The sequence below is a fragment of the Balaenoptera musculus genome, chromosome X, assembly GCF_009873245.2.
Source record: "Balaenoptera musculus isolate JJ_BM4_2016_0621 chromosome X, mBalMus1.pri.v3, whole genome shotgun sequence".
Classification (NCBI taxonomy): domain Eukaryota; kingdom Metazoa; phylum Chordata; class Mammalia; order Artiodactyla; family Balaenopteridae; genus Balaenoptera; species Balaenoptera musculus.
Genome location: NC_045806.1, coordinates 38,990,017 through 39,007,903, shown reverse-complemented (window position 1 = coordinate 39,007,903; position 17,887 = coordinate 38,990,017).

Sequence of the window (17,887 nt, the reverse complement as noted above, 5' to 3'; positions counted from 1 at the left end):
ATTCCTAACTCTCATGTCATTGTCCTTCCCACCAGGCCACATTGCTTTGCAACATTGGGATCGGTAGAGTCAAGGAAGGTTAAGGAAGTCAGAAAGGGCGTGTGAAGGGAACAACACAAAGAAGGGCCAATGATCCCCGTAATAGGCTCATGTCAGTCAGAGCTAGAGGGCTTCTCTGCTGAGACACCATTTGCGAGGACCCCATGTCACAGCGATGCAGGCAAAACAAGATGGCAACATTCCCTGATATTTGGCAGTAGCTCTCTGTCGGCCCAGGTAGTGAATTTCATGTTCTCTCAAATTTTGCTGTGTTTCTACTCCACTGATCCAAATAAAGTGTTCGGATTTCATTACACAGTTTGCTCGCCTGATTTTTGTACCCTCTTTCTTATTCCTTAATCAAAAGGCTAAACACTTTCTCTGGTTCTAGTTTCTGCCATGCTGCTTCAGCAATCTTCCTAGTTTCTGCTTTGCTGTGACCATCTTGGACTTGAGATATTAAGTGTGGCTTTGGTATCAAGTTCACAGCTGACCTTGACCTTGACTAATTCAGGGAGTACGGTACTGCTGTAGGAGGAAAATTCAGAGTTTACTTTTGTTACTGGATAAGAAATCTACTTCCAAAAACAACTTGAACGTAGACTTGAAAAACCACAGACTCTTGGAGCTGGACATTTCTTTAGAACTCATCCCATGGGCTGAGAGAATTTTCTGTTGTCTCAAACACCTGAAAATAAGGGCGATCAATTTTTATCAAATTTTCCTGGAAAGAAGGTGATACAATTAACATAGAAAATAAGTGGAAGGATTGTTTTTTCCTTCCAGCATATAGCTGCTACTTTGAGGGAAGGTCTCAGGGCTGAAGAGCTAAGTGAGAATCTGATGGCAACCAAATTCTCGAATGTTCGAAAAAAGCAATCTGTTTTGACTGAAGCGTGCACCCGTAAGCGAGCAAAGCAGATTTCTGAATTCACTATGAGGCTCATGTTATTTGCTTGGCAAGGTGTTAAGACACATTTTAGAATCTTGCGTAGACTGCCAATGCAGGGATGTGGTGAATATCACATGTGGTGCTCTCACAAGTATCTTTACTTTGAATATATATATATAGATAACCAAAATATCAGGAGTCAGCATCTCTAAATTTGAATTGTAAGACGTTGGTATTATTAAAAAGTCAAATAAATTTATCCAAAATCCAGACTCTTGACTCTCAGCTCTTAGATCTGAAGGTATTCTCTTAAGGAAAACATTCAGATGCCTAAGCTATTAGATTCTCTCTTGGTAAGAGCAATGCCTTTCTGTAGAGAAAAATCATAAAACGTGAAGATAATTTCTTTTTCTCCATTTAGTGACGTGAATAGTTCTGGTGAAAATGAGAGCGTTTCACTTCCGGCAGCCTTGGCTTCCGGCAGAGGTATGCAGCCGGCCACTTGTGCTCAGGGCAGACGCCCAATGGCAGAGGACCCCCAAGGAGTCAGTGAGCCACAGACAGCAGCCAGCATTTGCTCAAGGGGAAAATGGAGAAGAAGCAATCGCCCAGAAACCAGGGTTCTCTGCTAAGTATCAAGAAGGCAGCTTTGAAAGACGTAGAACTTGGTTAAGTGGCCATGACATAAAACTAAATTTTGAAAGCTATGGGTGTGGAGTAAAAGAGACATCTGACTATCTCGAAGGGCCCAAATGTCTTTTTTCTTGCAAATCTGGTTTGGTCTATCCTATTCCATTTCTTCTGCCACCACCTGGAGTCAAGATCTCATTCTTAGCCATTGTAGTAACTGGCTAAGTGGTCTTGAGTCTCTCTCTCATCCAATCCAGACTCCATACTGCTGCTGGGCTTGCTTTAATTTAAAAAAGGCAAAAAAAAAAAAAAAAAGCTTTGTGGAAAATTGGAGGCAGTCAAGATGTCCAATAGCAGGAAAATAATTGGAAGAACTTTGGTTCATCCATGTGAAGTAGTATTTATTGTGTAGCCATTGAAGGCTAAGCTTTGGAAGAGTTCTTCATGACCTCGGGAATGGTCATAGTAGGGCACTGGGTGACAGAAGTGGTGTGGCCTACGTGATCTCAATCAGGTCACCTGGATTTGTGTATAAACTTAGCTGTGCCTGTCACATTTGGAAAGGTGAGAAGCCACTGTCTATTACCAGAAAGAAAATCTTAGTATAGACCAAATTTTCTCAGCTGCAGTCTTGTGAGAGAATTAAACCCTAGGGCATCCATTGTATGTAATAAATGAATTTCTCTCCAATCTCTCCAGAATGAAACTAGTTATGTACCATCTTTGGGAGAATTGAGAAAATGATCCCTTGAATCACTTTTCTAAGTTGTGTGATTTAGAAGAAGATCCCAGGGAATTCCCTGGTGGTCCAGTGGTTTGATCCCTGGTCAGGGAACTAAGATCACTCATGCCATGTGGCTCGGCCAAAAATAAAAATAAAAATAAATTAGAAGAAGATCCCAGATCATCATACATATGCACAGAGTCTAGACGATGGGGCCAAACAGTCTTTTACTTTTGCCATCAAGTCAACTATCATCAGAGTCATCCTCAGGCAGGCATCAGAGACCCCCTTTCTTGTTCTCTCACCCAAGGTCTTCAATGCCGTGATGCCCTCCCTGGGTCTTGTATTCCTCGGCCCAACTTCCGAGTTCCAACGAACTCCCCAACTCCAGTTCGTTGTTCCCAAGTGCCAGTTGACTGTGAACTCAGGTCCTGGGGTGAGGTGGCAGAAACTGGACAAAACAAACACTGGGAAGAAAATATCAAAGGAAAAAAAGAATTCCATAAGGTGGATAGAAGCCAGGGGGATGTTCAAGGCATTAGAAATGGCGAGTAAGGGAGTCATTTATTCAACATATATTTACTAAGAATCTACTAAGTGGCAGGCAGGTACTGAGCTGGGCACTGAAGATACAGTGATGAGTAAGATAGGTGCTATTTTACGCTTGTTGACAAGGAATTTACACACTAGGCAGGCTAAACAATAGGAGAAATGGCGAGGTTTTACAAATTCCAGAGGAAAACCACATTTATCCAAAACTTTGCAGGCAGGCAAAAGAAAATAATAAATGAGTTGGGACCAGATTGCCCAATGGACGCCTGCTGATACAGGCAGCTCTCACTGACATAGTGACCAAAAAGACTATATGGGACACAATCTCCTCGAGGAGGAGGTGGGAAACCCCTCCACTGGCAAACTTTGGCCTCTGTAAGGAGCAGCAGGGCCAGGGTGGGCACGTCAACTGTATGCCACTGGGAGCTCAGCAGGTCCAGACACTTCTGGGCTAGCTGTGCTTGGCCTGTTAAGGCTGCATAGGAAGCTGCTTTTTGTATCTTGTATCACATCCCCTTGGCCCTATCGGACTTCAGCTGCAGTCGGCACCAAGGGGCCTTGAGCTCCAGGGCCCCTTAGCTTCTCTAAGGCTTTTACCAAAGCTTAGTGAACTTGGCTCAGCTCATAAAGCATCCAGAAATTCAGAGGAGGTAAAGCCCCAGGGGCATCCACCAGCCAGTGGGAGACTGAAGTCCAAGGATAAGCCATCTCACCTGTTATCCTCTAGAGGGGTAATGCTGAGGCTCAGTTTATATGATTCATCAGTGGTTCCCAGTGAACATGAGTCCACAGTGGTAACCAGCTCAAGGCACCCTCCCTTTAGCTTTTTCTCCTTCCCTGTCCCGCTCTCCTCACCCCCCTCACTCTTGTTCCTGGGCTCACCTTCCAAATAAATTACCTGCAAACAAATCCTTGTCTCAAGCTCTGCCACTGGGGGAACTTGAACAAGGACAGCTGTCATACACCCTTCTGTAGCACTACCCTAGCCCAGAAGAGAGAGGCGCTGCACACCAAGTCCTGAATTGGGCTCTGCCTTGCCTACTGTGTCATACCTACATATGGCCACGACTTGTGTTATTTGTCCCCAGGCTCACATCCTTCTTCTCCAAGTGTTTGCTCGTCTTCCCAGGCATACCTGTGGCTTTCCGCATCTGCTTTTGAAGCCCTACCCCAGAACCACATGTCCGGCTGGACTACTTTGAATGGGATTCCTTCTGGCTTTCTCAGGCCTTGAGATCTTCCTTCTTGGGTCCCTTACACTCCTGCAGGCTGGCACAGTCCCACCCAGCTCATGTCAGCTGGCCACTTGCAATGGTCTGTTCTGGGTGGGTGCAATATATCTCTTGGTGATAATGGCTTCTGAGATCTGCCCCCTCCCAGCCCTCAGGGCTATAAGACCCCAAATCTGGGATCTACCAAGCACCTCTTAATGTCCCGGACACGAGTGGATGCATCAGGAGTTCACACTGAGGGCAGAGAGCCAGGGCACAGCCTGAGGCAAGGGGCATCATGCGGAGAGGACATTCACTGTTGGCAATAAGCAGTGTCCCTTACACTGTCCCATTATGGAACTTCCCAAGGGACTTGATCTAGGTTTCTAAGGAAAAATGGAGAGACTGGCGGAGGTGGTGGTCCTCTGCCTCGAGGGCTTCAGGAAGAGCCTGGGGGTAGGGATGCTGGGCTCTGCCTTGTGCCCCCGAACAAAGACACCTTGGGGAGGGATGGGCCCTCTCCCCACCTTTCAGGTGAAGATGCAGCACAGCGTGGATAGGAAAGCAAGAACCTAGGGGCCAGGAGGAGTACCTGGGGCTTGGCTTGGCAAGTGTCAACATGCAAGCCATGAGAAGATGGAGAGTGAAAGATAGCAAGGAGAAGGAAACTCACAGGATGCAAGTAGGGTCTCCAAGGACCCTCAGACTGTCAGGGAGGGAAAGAAGTCGTTCTAGGATTCCAGTGAATCTTGAGGGTCTGGAGTGTGACCGTTATTCCTCACCATAACGAACCTTGTTTCTTCCTTTGGGGTGCATAACCCAATGCAAGTTACGTGTGGAACAAACCCTCAAATCGAGGATGATCTTCCCATTTTCCTCTTTCTATTTATTCAGGGCCCACTTCTCCCCAAGGATGAAGAGGAATGACATCTGCTTTGCCCTCTCCCTTTCTCCCAGAGGCGCTTACTTTTGAGCAAAACCTTATGCTTCTTATAGCAGATGGGATCCTTCTATTTGCATGGTAGTTGAGTGAAACTGTTTCTGTGCATTGAAAATCAGAAAGCAGACAGGCTGGCTCCAGGAGAGGGGAATGGGAGGACCGTGGCCTTACCGCACTGAGCTAGAATGGACATTGCTAGGATCCAGGTGCACAGAAGCCCACTCTCTTTCTCCCTGCTCCAGGCTATACCAGCTGGCACTCAGGGCCCCATTACCTCGAAAAAGTCAAACCATCCCCTATTCTGCTTATAGAGTGAGTGACATTGTCCCTGTCATGGGACTACGATTTGCTTTTTCCCATGGACAATCAGCTCTTTCCCGTGAGGTGAAGAATTAGTCTCAATTTCATTGGCCTTTGAGTCTTCTTCCCTCCAAAGTTTAATAGGTTGTCTATCTTTGGTTTTCACAATAATTCAAAGTAGAGACATTCATTCATTTCGCATCTTACAAATCAAGCATTCCTGACTCTGAAATGGTTTTCTGGATTCAGTGTCTCAGAACCATAATAATTGAGTTGGCAATATGAAAAGTCATTTACAATGAAAGTATGATGAGGCTCCTCTTCATCTGATACTAGAAATGTCTTCCATAAATCCCTCTTATTAAAACAATGAGTCTTTCATAGTATCTATGCAATTTTCAAATGGGATGGTCATAAAATTGCTATAAAATATTAAAAGTCTGTTCTCTGTTGATGATAATGGTGCAAATATTGATGTAGGCCCACTAGGATACACCAAGCACATGCTTATCAAAAAAGATAGATGGTGATTTTTTTTCTTTTCCATCATAGTTTATTACAAGATATTAAGTATAGTTCCCAGTGCTATACAATAGGACCTTGTTGTTTATCTATTTTATATTTAGCTATTTGTATCTGTTAATCCCCAACTCCTAATTTATTCCTCCCCTACCCCACTTACCCCTTTGGTAATCGTAAGTTTGTTTTCTATCTCTGTGAGTCTGTTTCTGTTTTGTAAATAAGTTCATTTATATCATTTTTTAGATTCTATATGTAAGTGATATCATATGATATTTGTCTTTCTCTGTCTGACTTACTTCACTTAGTAGGAGAATCTCTAGGTCCAGATGGATGGTGATATTGAACTGTTTCTTCATACCATACATCAACAAGATGATATGCTTTTATTTCATTTTTTCTTAGTCTTTTCTAGTTAGAAGAGACATCTTCCATGTTTATGAGTGTGATATTCATACATCTTCACATATTTTATCGCTATAGATTTTTATTGAGATATAATTCACATACCATACAATTCACTTATCTAATGTGTATAATTCAGTGGTTTTCAGTGCATTCACGGAGTTGTGTAACCATTCTTGTGATCAATTTTAAAACAATTGTGTCATCCCCAAAGAAACCCCCTTCTCATTACGATTTCCATTTCCCCTCAATACATTCCTCTTGCCACCCTAACCAAATACTAATTCACTTTCTATCTCTAAAGACTTGTCTATTCTAGACATTTCATATAAATGGAATCATACAATATGTGGGTTTTTGTGAATGATTTCTTTCCCTTAGCATAATGTTTTCAAGGTTCATACATGTTGTGGTATGTAACAGTACTTCATTCTTTATGGCTGAATAAACATCTTCACGTTTTTTAGGTTCTAAGGTTCCATCTAATACATTTTCATGACCGTTCACTTACTCACTTATACATTCATTCCTCAACAAACATACGCATGCAAGGCATCACGTGGGTGCTTTAGGGAATAAAGATGGAACAAAATGATTCTTAATGCTCAAAAGTTCACAATTGTTAGTGATGGTAGGGATGTGAAAAGAGCTAATCAAAATGGCGCCCAGAAGAGAATAAATGTGAAATAAAACTGTGATCACTGTGCTATGAGAGTGAAGAGAGAGGAGCAGTTACTTCTAGCTTCAGTACTGAGAGAGCTTCATGAAAAAACTGGTAACTCACCCTGATCAATGGAAATCACCACTGCAAGCAACTCCCCAAGCCTCCCCTGACACAGGAAACCATCTTTTCAAAGAATGATCCAATTTCCTCCTTAAAGATGAACGTGATAGTGGCCTCTGTTGCCATTTGATAGGAGAGAAGTAATCAAATTTCTGCCACAACAGAGCAGAAAATGAGAGGATTTATGTGGATATACTTTACAAAGCCCACAGTAACTTACAACTCTAAAGTATTTGTTATGATTGCTCTTATTTTTAAGAACCCCTGCATCATGAATATAAATGACTATGAAGGGACCACTTGGTGACTCTGGGGCACTTGTAGACCTGAGCTTTCTCACTTCCTTGCTGGGTTCTCTGAAATTATCACCACTGTGGCTTCCATGTAGGTCTTGGCTCTGGGGATCTTGCTCTGAGCAGAGCTGCCTCACTGCCAGGCCTCTGGGAAGGGGTAGTCCCTAACTCAGCCCAGGCACCACTTCTCTTCCTCCGTTTCAGATTCATCCCCAGATAAGCACCTAGTCAGCACATATATGAAAGTTGATGCATTTTGGGGAGATGCTAGGAAGAGTTGCTCACTGGCTAGAATGATTAGGAGGGAATGGAATTAGGTCTGGAGTTGCAGTATGAAAAAGCTTGATCTAGCAATAGCTGTTGTCCCTTCCTCAGGCAGGCAGAGTCGCCGACTGTTGTTTTTTTTTTCTAACATCTTTATTGGAGTATAATTGCTTTACAATGGTGTGTTAGTTTCTGCTGTATAACAAAGTGAATCAGCTATACATATACATACATCCCCATATCTCCTCCCTCTTGCGTCTCCCTCCCACTTTCCCTATCCCACTCGACTGGTGTTTTAAAGTGTTCCTTGCAGCAACTTGGATGGACCTAGAGAATATCATACTGAGTGAAGTAAGCCAGACAGAGAAAAACAAATATCATATGATATCACTTATATGTGGAATCTAAAATAAAAATGATACCAGTGAACTTATATGCAAAACAGAAATAGACTCACAGACATGGAAAACAAACTTATGGTTACCAAAGGGGAAAGGGGGGAAGGGATAAATTAGGAGTTTGGGATTAACATCTACACACTATTATATATAAAATAAACAACAAGGACCTACTGTATAGCACAGGGAACTATACTCAAATTTTGTAATAACTTATAAGGGAAAAGAGTTTGAAAAAGAATATATATATGTATAACTGAATCGCTTTGTTGTACACTTGAAACTAATTCAATATTGTAAATCAACTGTACTTCTATTTTTAACAATTATAAGAATGCAAAAAAAAAATTATAAGAAAAAAACCATTCCCACAAACTCTTGGACACTACAGCTACAAAGGTGAACTCTATCACCTCCCCTTGAATGTGAGCTGGCCTATGGTGACTCACTTCCAATGGATAGAATGTGAAGGAAGTGACATTGAGTGACTGTTGATGCTGGGTCATAAAAGGTAATACAGCTTCTGCCAGGCTCTTGCTCTCTTAAGACACTTGCCTTGGGATCCCAGACCCATCATATAAGAAGTCCGGCTGCCGCAGGCCTCCATGCTAGAGAGACCACATAGAGATTGAGAGAGATGCCCAAGGAGCAACAGCTGTCTCAGCCCACAGCTGTGTGAGTCTCCCCAGCGTCAACCTCCAGACGTGTGAGTGCGTGAGCTTTGGATGGATCCGGGCCCCAGCCTTTGAGCTGCCCTTGCTAATGCCAAGCGGAGCCAGCCTTTGAGTCACCTCAGCTGACACGGAGCAGAACAGTGACAAGCTGTCCCTGCTGAGCCCTGCTCAGATTGCAGATTTGTAAGCAAAATAAATGTTGCTGTTTTAAACTACTAAGTTTTGGGGTGATTTATTACACAGCTGAGGAACTGGAATACCTACTTAATTCTGTCATAGAATCTGTTTTATTTTCCCCTGAATCCACCAATCTGACTTGTTTAGCTGGGTGTAAACAGAGCCAGACTTATTTTTGGATATGAAGTTTTCAGAGTGGGTCTTCATATCTGGGGCATGTAGGCCATAATATTTCAATCAACTCTCATTTAGTAGCAGTGAAGTGGACTGATTTTTTCCCCCTCTTTTTATTATCTATGGGAAAAGCAAGATCCGTGTGTTTGAATTCAGATCTTTTCTCAATTCCATGTCAGTTTTGCTGGTTGCAAGCTTTCTTTTCCCACAAGGAAATGTTTTCATCCATTTCCTGAATTCAGCACTGCCCACTGTTCATTTTGAAATCACAGCATTTAATAGTGATTTATTTACAGAAAAAGTCATCTGTATAAAATTTTCTCTCTCTGTGACAGTGTACATTTTAATGCTATTTTTTCCCCTGCATATTCATTTGCTGATTTAAGGCGGGGAGGGGTCCATGTTTTTGACTTCTTGGAAATGACCTAAAATAGTGGAGTGAGGACTCACAGAAAAATGGATATTTAAAAATGGAAAGAAGAGAATGTAATCTAGAAAAGAGATAATATGAAGAAAAGAAGTCAAAAAATACCTCAGTTCTTATAAAATATACTTTCAGTAAGTCAGCCACCTAGTATACTTCTGTGAACCGAGACAAGCGAACCTGGGGAAGAAAATGACAAGTGTGTAGAAATACCTTGGATGAGTGTTAAAGAACTCTCATAACTTATTCATGGATGAGTTCCCCAGCTTTCTCTCAGAGCCTATTTCTTCTCAGAGCAGTAAATTCTAGCTTCTGAATTTGCAAATATTTTACACAATATTGTAACATTTTTGGTCATCTGATTTCCCAAGCCATGGTAGATTAGAATTAGCAAATAAGCAAGGGAGGAGGTGCTCAAGGGGAAAAGACGCTAGAGATAGACACAGTGACAGCAGTGCAGAATAACGTCTGAGAACATGAGAACAAAAACTAAGAAATGACCGCAGAAATCAACACGTGTTAGTCTGGTGCCCATGGCATAGGGGCAAATAAGCTCCACAGGCCTCAGTGGTCCAGGAGAACATCATTGATATCCAATCATTGATATCCAATCATTGATAACCTTTACTTGGTGACAAGTAAGGGTTAAATTTTGTTCAGGACACTCTTTTTATAAAAGCAGGAAAAAAAATTGCTTCCGCCATATTATAAAGAGCCTATAGAAAATGATCTAAAAGAACACGCTTTAGCACTTAAAGCGATAACGTTCAGTTACCTAGAAAAATCACTTATGTGGAAACGTTTTCTCATATATTGTTAAATCAGGACTTGCTGTGTTATGAATATTCATCTGAAATGACTGTGGAAATCATGTTGATCAGTATGAGGCCTCAAAGATTAGATTTTTGTCTCTAATGAGACTGTAGGGTTATCTATTCGTTCCTTTTGCCCAGCGCCCTCTTTTCTTCTGATGCAAGACTCTGCTTTCTTCTGGGAGTTGCTCATTGAACCCTAGGGTCAAAGGGGAATTGTCATCTTCTGACAGACCCCACCTCCTCGGCCACAGTGATTGGCTAGAGGTGGCACCTGACTAAACAGTCCTGATCCCTGGCCACAGTGATGGGACTCAGGGATGAGCTTGTGACCTAAGACAGACCCGTGTCCTCCAGGAGTTTTTAATTAGAACAAAAGAAAGAGGCCACTTTCCCATTAGGTGGTGAAATTGAATGGATGTGAGCCCGGAAGCTGCCAGGGCCTTAGTCTCAGCCTCTGGGCAAAAGCTCGTCTGAGAGAACGTCACAGATGGAGAGAGAAGCGTAGAGGACAGATGCCGAGACAGCACACTGTTTTTGAAGAACTTTCCAACCGATGAGGTCCCTGGAGCTGTCCTGATTTTGCCTCTGAGATTCTTGTTTGTTTAGCAAAAATCGCTTGATTCTAGGAGCTACACAGCGCAGTGTCCTTTCTGTCATCTGCAGCTAAGACTCCTGCCAAGCACAGGGAACTCTGGAAATCTCTGAGGCCCCTCTGACCTGCCCACTGCAATACTGAGGGTCTGACGTGGATAACAAGAGAAGAAAAATGAGAAGCAGCCCCTGTTTGTGTAACTAATCAGGAGCTGGTATCTCTCAAGCCACGTGATTGAAAGGAAGAGCTGCTGCCTAACCGAAGGAGGAAAAGACCGCCAAGGCTGTAACAGGAGTCCATGGAGCAATCTGCCTTATCAGATTTCCCCTTTCTGAGCAATTCAATCCAAACGCTCAGCCTTACTCTCCCGCCCCGCCCCCTTAGGCCTGGAGAGCGCATTGGCCCGCATGCGCCATCCCAGCTCAGGGAGGAGAGCGTGGAGGGCAGCTCTCTGAGGACCCTTCCAGTTCTAACTTTCTGAATCGGTGCAGGCTAGTGAAATCTCTCCTGTTGTCCGCCACTGGCGTTTCCTCAGGACCAGGAGAGAGGAAAATGGTCCTCATTGCTAAAGGCCTGCCTCCACGAGGACAAGTTCATAAACAATGTAGAGAACAATAATGATAGCTAACACTTAGAGAGTGCCAGGCACTGTTTTAAGTGATGGACATGTATTATTTCGTTTAATCCTGGCAACTCAATGAGGTAGTATATACTAATATAATTCCCATATTAGAGATGGGCAGACTGAGGCTTAGCAAAATTAAGAATCTTGCAGTAGGTGATGCTTTGAATACAGTAGAGCCAGGTTTTAAACGCAGGTAGTCGGAATCCAGAACTTTCTCTCCTAAACACTATGCTCCATTGCCTTCTAGACATGGGGCGCTGGCTGGGGCACTCAGGTGACATGCTCCATCTGTTCAGCCTTCTGTCGTCATATGAGTGTCGTCCCTATAAGTGGATGAGGCAGATTTGGGGAGGTGGGGTCTACCACTGTGCACTCTGTGGGAAGTTCCCATCATTTTTCTGTGTTCAAGTCAGGCCTGTTAACCTAGTCTTATGTCCCTCATACGCCACTGGTGCCCTTAACCTCAAGAATGGCTAACTCTGGGTGGAAACCATGAGCCGCAACCACTCTATGGACAATAATAAAAACAGAAACAATAATAGCAGCTGACACTTATATAACACTCTCTATGTGAAGTATTTTACATATACTAATTTATTGATGCCTCACAACAACCCTATGGGGTAGGTACTGTTATTATCCCCATTTTGCAGATGAAGAAACTAATGAACAGAAACGTTGAATGACTTACCCCGGTTTACGCAGACAGTAATTAGTGAAGCTTGAGATTCAAACTTAGGCATTCTGGTTTCATAGTCTACTGTTTCAGCTTCCAAGTCATACTGTCTCCAGGTGTATCTGTCTGTCTGTTTATCTATCCATCTATCTATCAAATATCTGTCTATCTAGCATACGCACAAACTACTGGATTTGGTTTGCTAATTTTCTTTTTGTAGTTAGGGGTTTGTATACCAGTCTTTGTAAGAGTGATTGGCCTATACTTTTCCTATACTCTCTTTTTTGTTATTGGTATCAAGGTTGTATTAGTTTCATAAAATGAGCTGGGTAGCTTTCTCAAACCTGCTAATTGTATTGTCCAAGTCTTCTATATTCTTACTAGTGTTTTATAGTCTTAACTTATTACTTTCTAATAGACCTGTTAAAATCCTCCATTAGAATTGGGTTTTACATATTTCAAAATGATGTCAATATAAAAAAGAATGTAAAGCAAACGCCAAAATTAAAAATAAAGTGGAACAGATGAACCTAACAGTATACCAAATCAGTAGCATTACCCATAGAGAAAAGAATTATTTTAAGTGACTTGAGCACAATACTCTGTACACTCTTGGTGGAATATATTATAAAGACACAAAAGACTGCAAACACATCTTAAACCTTCCTCAGTCATTTTATTTTCAGAAGTAATATTGACATTGCAATTTTGAAACTATATATTATAGGGTAAAGCAAAATATGTAACTATGTCCATGTTATTAAGAATCAAGACCTTCAGTTAAGAAAATAGAGAAACAAATATAAAAATCAAAGGTGTTAAGAAAACACTTGAAGTCCAGTTTGAATTAAAAACATAATCATGGAATGCTATTATTACAAAATATAATTCCTACATGTTTACACCAGGGTTGGCAACTTTTTCTGTAAATGGCTGGATAGTAAATAGTTTAGGCTTTGCAGGTCAAATTGTCTCTGTTGCAACTATTCCACTCCTCCCTTGGTGCATGAAAGCAGACACAGACAATGTGTAAACAAATGAGTGTGACTGTGTTCCAATAAAACTTTACTTACAAAAACCAGCAGTGGGGCTTCCCTGGTGGTTCAGTGGTTAAGAATCCACCTGCCAATGCAGGGGACATGGGTTCGAGCCCTGGTCCGGGAAGATCCCACATGCTGCAGAGCAACTAAGCCCGTGTGCCACAGCTACTGAGCCTGTGCTCTAGAGCCCGCGAGCCACAACTACTGAGCCCACGCGCCACAACTACTGAAGCCTGCGCACCTAGAGCCTGTGCTCCGCAACAAGAGAAGCCACCTCAATGAGAAGCCTGCGCACCTCAAAGAAGAGTAGCTCCCGCTTGCCACAACTAGAGAAAGCCCGCATGCAGCAACAAAGACCCAATGCAGTCAAAGCTAAATAAATTAATTTTAAAATAAATAAATAAAATAAAAATTAAAAAACCGACACTGGTTTAAGGGCCACAGTTTGCTATGTTTTCTGACCCCTGGTCTAGACTCCATGCCTGTGTCCCCAACAGCAGTGAGAATGTTTAGCACCTACATCTTGGTTTCTGAATTCCATTTCCCACCAAAAGGAATCAAGCCTTCTTGGAGAGATAGCTGATTCCAGATCTAAGGTGGGAAAAGTTTAAGATAAGCCTGGGTTGCCTTGTGTCTGAAAACAAAATAAAAACAAAAAACCTCTAAGATTAATGGAGTCATTTCAAAAGGATATTAGCATCATACTGAAGGGGTTCCCACTGGCCAATTTGACTGAGCAATTTGAGCATCAAATAATGATAATGATAATTGTTGGGAGGTGGAGATACTGAATAATAGCCTCCAAAATGGGAAGGAACTTTGAAACTGAAAAATGAAGCAGGCTACTCCATGAAGTGCAATTGTGAAGTTTATTGTGGGTAACTTACATACAGGCAGGACTGGGCAGACGGCGATCCAGAGGCATTTGGAGCTGCACTCCACACTGATGAAAGGGGTACAGGGGAATTTAAAAGGGCCAAAGCTAAAAACAGAATCTGACTACTAGGGAGAAGCACATCTGCATGGATGGGAACTGGGGGGGTGGGGGGATGTTTCCTCCCCCCGGGGGCGTCTCATGACCATTAACCATCTGTTTCAGCAAAAGGCACTCTTCCACTTTTCAGTTCAGATGAAGGTGTAAAAGGTGATAGGGAACTTATCTGGCTTGAGTGCATTCCTCATGAGTAAGCGCAGTTATGTGGAAGGGGGTGGGGGTAGGACTGCAGGCCTAAGATGGAGCTGACAAAATGGAGTCAGTGTGGCTCAGCCACACATTAATGATGATGATGATGGTAACAATAATAAATATAATTGTTGGGAATTCCTTGGCGGTCCAGTGGTTAGGACTCTGCACTTTCACTGCCAAGGACCCGGGTTCGATCCTTGGTCGGGGAACTAAGATCCCACAAGTTGTGTGGCGTGGCCAAAAAATTTTTAAAAATAAAATAAAATAAAAAATAAAGAAATATAATTGTAAATAAATAAAACAAATAAAATTCGTAAGTTTTGTTAATGTTTTATTTATTTTATTTTAATTTATTTTTGGCTGCGTTGTGTCTTCGTTGCTGTGCGCAGGCTTTCTCTAGTTGTGGCGAGCGGGGGCTACTTTTCGTTGCAGTGCATGGGCTTCTCATTGCGGTGGCTTCTCTTCTTGTGGAACACGGGCTCTAGGTGCGCGGGCTTCAGGAGTTGTGGCTCTCGGTCTCTAGAGCACAAGCGCAGTCGTTGCGGCGCACGGGCTTAGTTGCTCTGCGGCATGTGGGATCTTCCCGGACCAGGGCTCGAAACCATGTCCCCTGCATTGGCAGGCAGATTCTTAACCACCGCGCCACCAGGGAAGCCCAATTCATAAGTTTATATTGATAAGAAAAAAGAAGAGAAGAAAGGGAAAGAAAAACTCTCATTTGCCATTATTGAAGATGATTTTTACATCAACTTTTTCTCTGGAGATTTGTAATTAGAAAAAATTAAGTATTTCTCCTGTTCTAATTGAAGAGAGAAGCCCCTTCTTTACAGAAGAATTACAACTGATAAATGTAAAGGATGATCAAATTAGAAAATCACCATTGTACAAACCGTAGTGACACAATTGATTCAGGAAGGGATTATCAATGGATGGCAAAACCATTAGGTGTCAGGCTGTTGGTGAACAGGATCGTTGCATGGTGCCAACTTGTCACCTCAGAGATAATTTGCTGCTTATGAAGGAAAAAGCATACCTTTGAGATGGACAAATCTGGTGGTTGTCACTTTAAGTCAGGAATCAAATTTAACGACAGTAAGAGTGTGACAGTCTGACATTTTGTACTCCTAGTATGATACAGTATGAGATAAACAGCATAATCTGTGACATACTGTTTTCTTCCAACCTTTACATGGAATACAGGGGCTAGAAGAACAAGTTAAATGATACCGCACGGAAATAGTCAAATCCTGAATGATGGAAGACATTCTACAGGACTACAAATTGATCTTGCCTCTTCGAAGTCATTGAAATGCAAATTAAAAAGACGTGGAGATAGTTCTAGGTTAAAGGACACAAAAAAGAAATTACGGCAAATACATTTCATAAACTTTGGACCATTTTTTTGAAATAAAAGTAGTTATATAAAACATATGTGGACAATTGGGGAACTTTGAATATGGACTACATAGTAGATATTTTAAGGAAATGTTATTACTTTTCTTAGGTATGATAACGGCATTGTGGTGATATAAGAAAATGTCCTTATTCTTGGGAGATGCATGTTCAAATATTCAGGTGTGATATGATACTTGTATGTAGATAGAAAAGGTAATCAGGCAAAATTTTAACTCTTGAATCTAGTTGGTAGATATATATGTGTACATTATACTGTTCTTTCCACTTTTTTGTATGTTTGCAAATTTCTAAAGTAAAAATTTGGGGGGAAATTTTTCTCTGTGTAGGAATATCTCTTGCCTTCAAATTTAGGCCAATTATTTTGCAAACAAACCGGCTTTCATTTAAATAGGCAGAATCCCAAGAATGGCTCCTTCAAGATTCTATGCCCTAATCCCAGATCCTGTGAATACGATAAGATCACTTCCCTAATTATGTTATGTTACGTAGCACAGTTGGCCCTAAAATAGGGAAATTATCTGAGTGAGCCTAATCTAATCACGTGAGTCTCTTTAAACAGTTTTTTTCTGGTTGGTGGCAAAAGAGGAAATCAAGCACCCCAAGCACAGAACCTGATGTACTAATGCTGTTTTTGAAGATGGCCAAAAGAAAGCCACAAGCCAAGAAATGTGGATAGTCCTAGGTGACAGCCAGCAGTCCTATAACTGCAAGAAACTGAATTCCACCAACAATATCAGTGGTCTTCGAAGAGGAATATTCTTCAGAGCCTCCAGAGAGAAATGCCGCCTGGCCACCACCTTAATTTCAGCCTTATGAAACCTAGAACAGAGAAAATATCTGAGATTGCCTAGACTTCTGACATACAGAATGGTGAGCAAATAAATGGTGTTGTTTTAAGCCACGAGGTTTGTGGTAATCTGGTATGGCAGCAATAGAAAACTAGTATAGTATCTTAGGAAGATCCAGGTGCTGGAAGGAAAATGTGCAGGGAGTTTAGAGTTTGGGTGCATGAACTTGTTGAATTCTGTAAAGTACAAAATGAAAATATGGGTTGCTTTGCTCTGCTGTTGCAAAATGCTCCTTATATTTCTGAATTATATAACATTTATTCTCTGTTCCTTATTTCTTTGTGTCTCCTAAATGTGCCTACCTGTTAAGGTGTTTTCAGTTTTATTTTTCCAGAACAGAAAAGTGGATAGCTACTTTAAAATTTCATAAAAAATAAATATTTGACAGATTTTCTTTCATGGGCAGTTGGGTAAAGAGCAGATTTGGAGGAATGACATCCATGGAAATGGTGGAGTAAGGACGGCCGAGCATCCACTCCTCCATGTGAACAATGAGAATACTGATAAAAACTGTCAAAATCAACTTTTTTAGAACTCTGAAAGTAACCAAAGGCTTGCAACAATTCAAGGAATGTTTATTCAAGAAAAAACAGTGGCGTCTCAGTAAGAATAGGGAGCTTTGTGGTACTTTAACTTGCCTCATAAAATCTTCCTCTTCCCAGCTCCTCAAAAGTCTTGAAATCCAACAGTGTCACAACAAAAGGAGCTGTGAAAATTAGCAACCTAGCAGCCACTGGGGACAGAAGAATTTTGGAGCTCCCCACAAGCCCTAGTCCAGGAGAACTGCCATTTTCTGAGTTTTTCTGGCAATTCCCTGGAAACACTCTAATCAAAAGGCAGAGGGGCTTCCCTGGTGGTGCAGTGGTTGAGAATCTGCCTGCCAATGCAGGGGACACGGGTTCGAGCCCTGGTCTGGGAGGATCCCACATGCCGCGGAGCAACTGGGCCCGTGAGCCACAATTACTGAGCCTGCGCGTCTGGAGCCTGTGCTCCGCAACAGAGGAGGCCGCGATAGTGAGAGGCCCGCGCACCGCGATGAAGAGTGGCCCCCACTTGCCGCAACTAGAGAAAGCCCTCGCACAGAAACGAAGACCCAACACAGCCATAAATAAATAAATAAATAAATAAATAATTTTAAAAATTGCAAAAAAAAAAAAAAAAAAGGCAGAGATTAGCAGAATGGATAAGAAAAATGTGATCCAACTCTATGGTGTCTACAAGAGACACACATTAGTCTCAAAGACACAAATACATTGAAAGCAAAAGAGTGGAAAAATCTATTCCACACA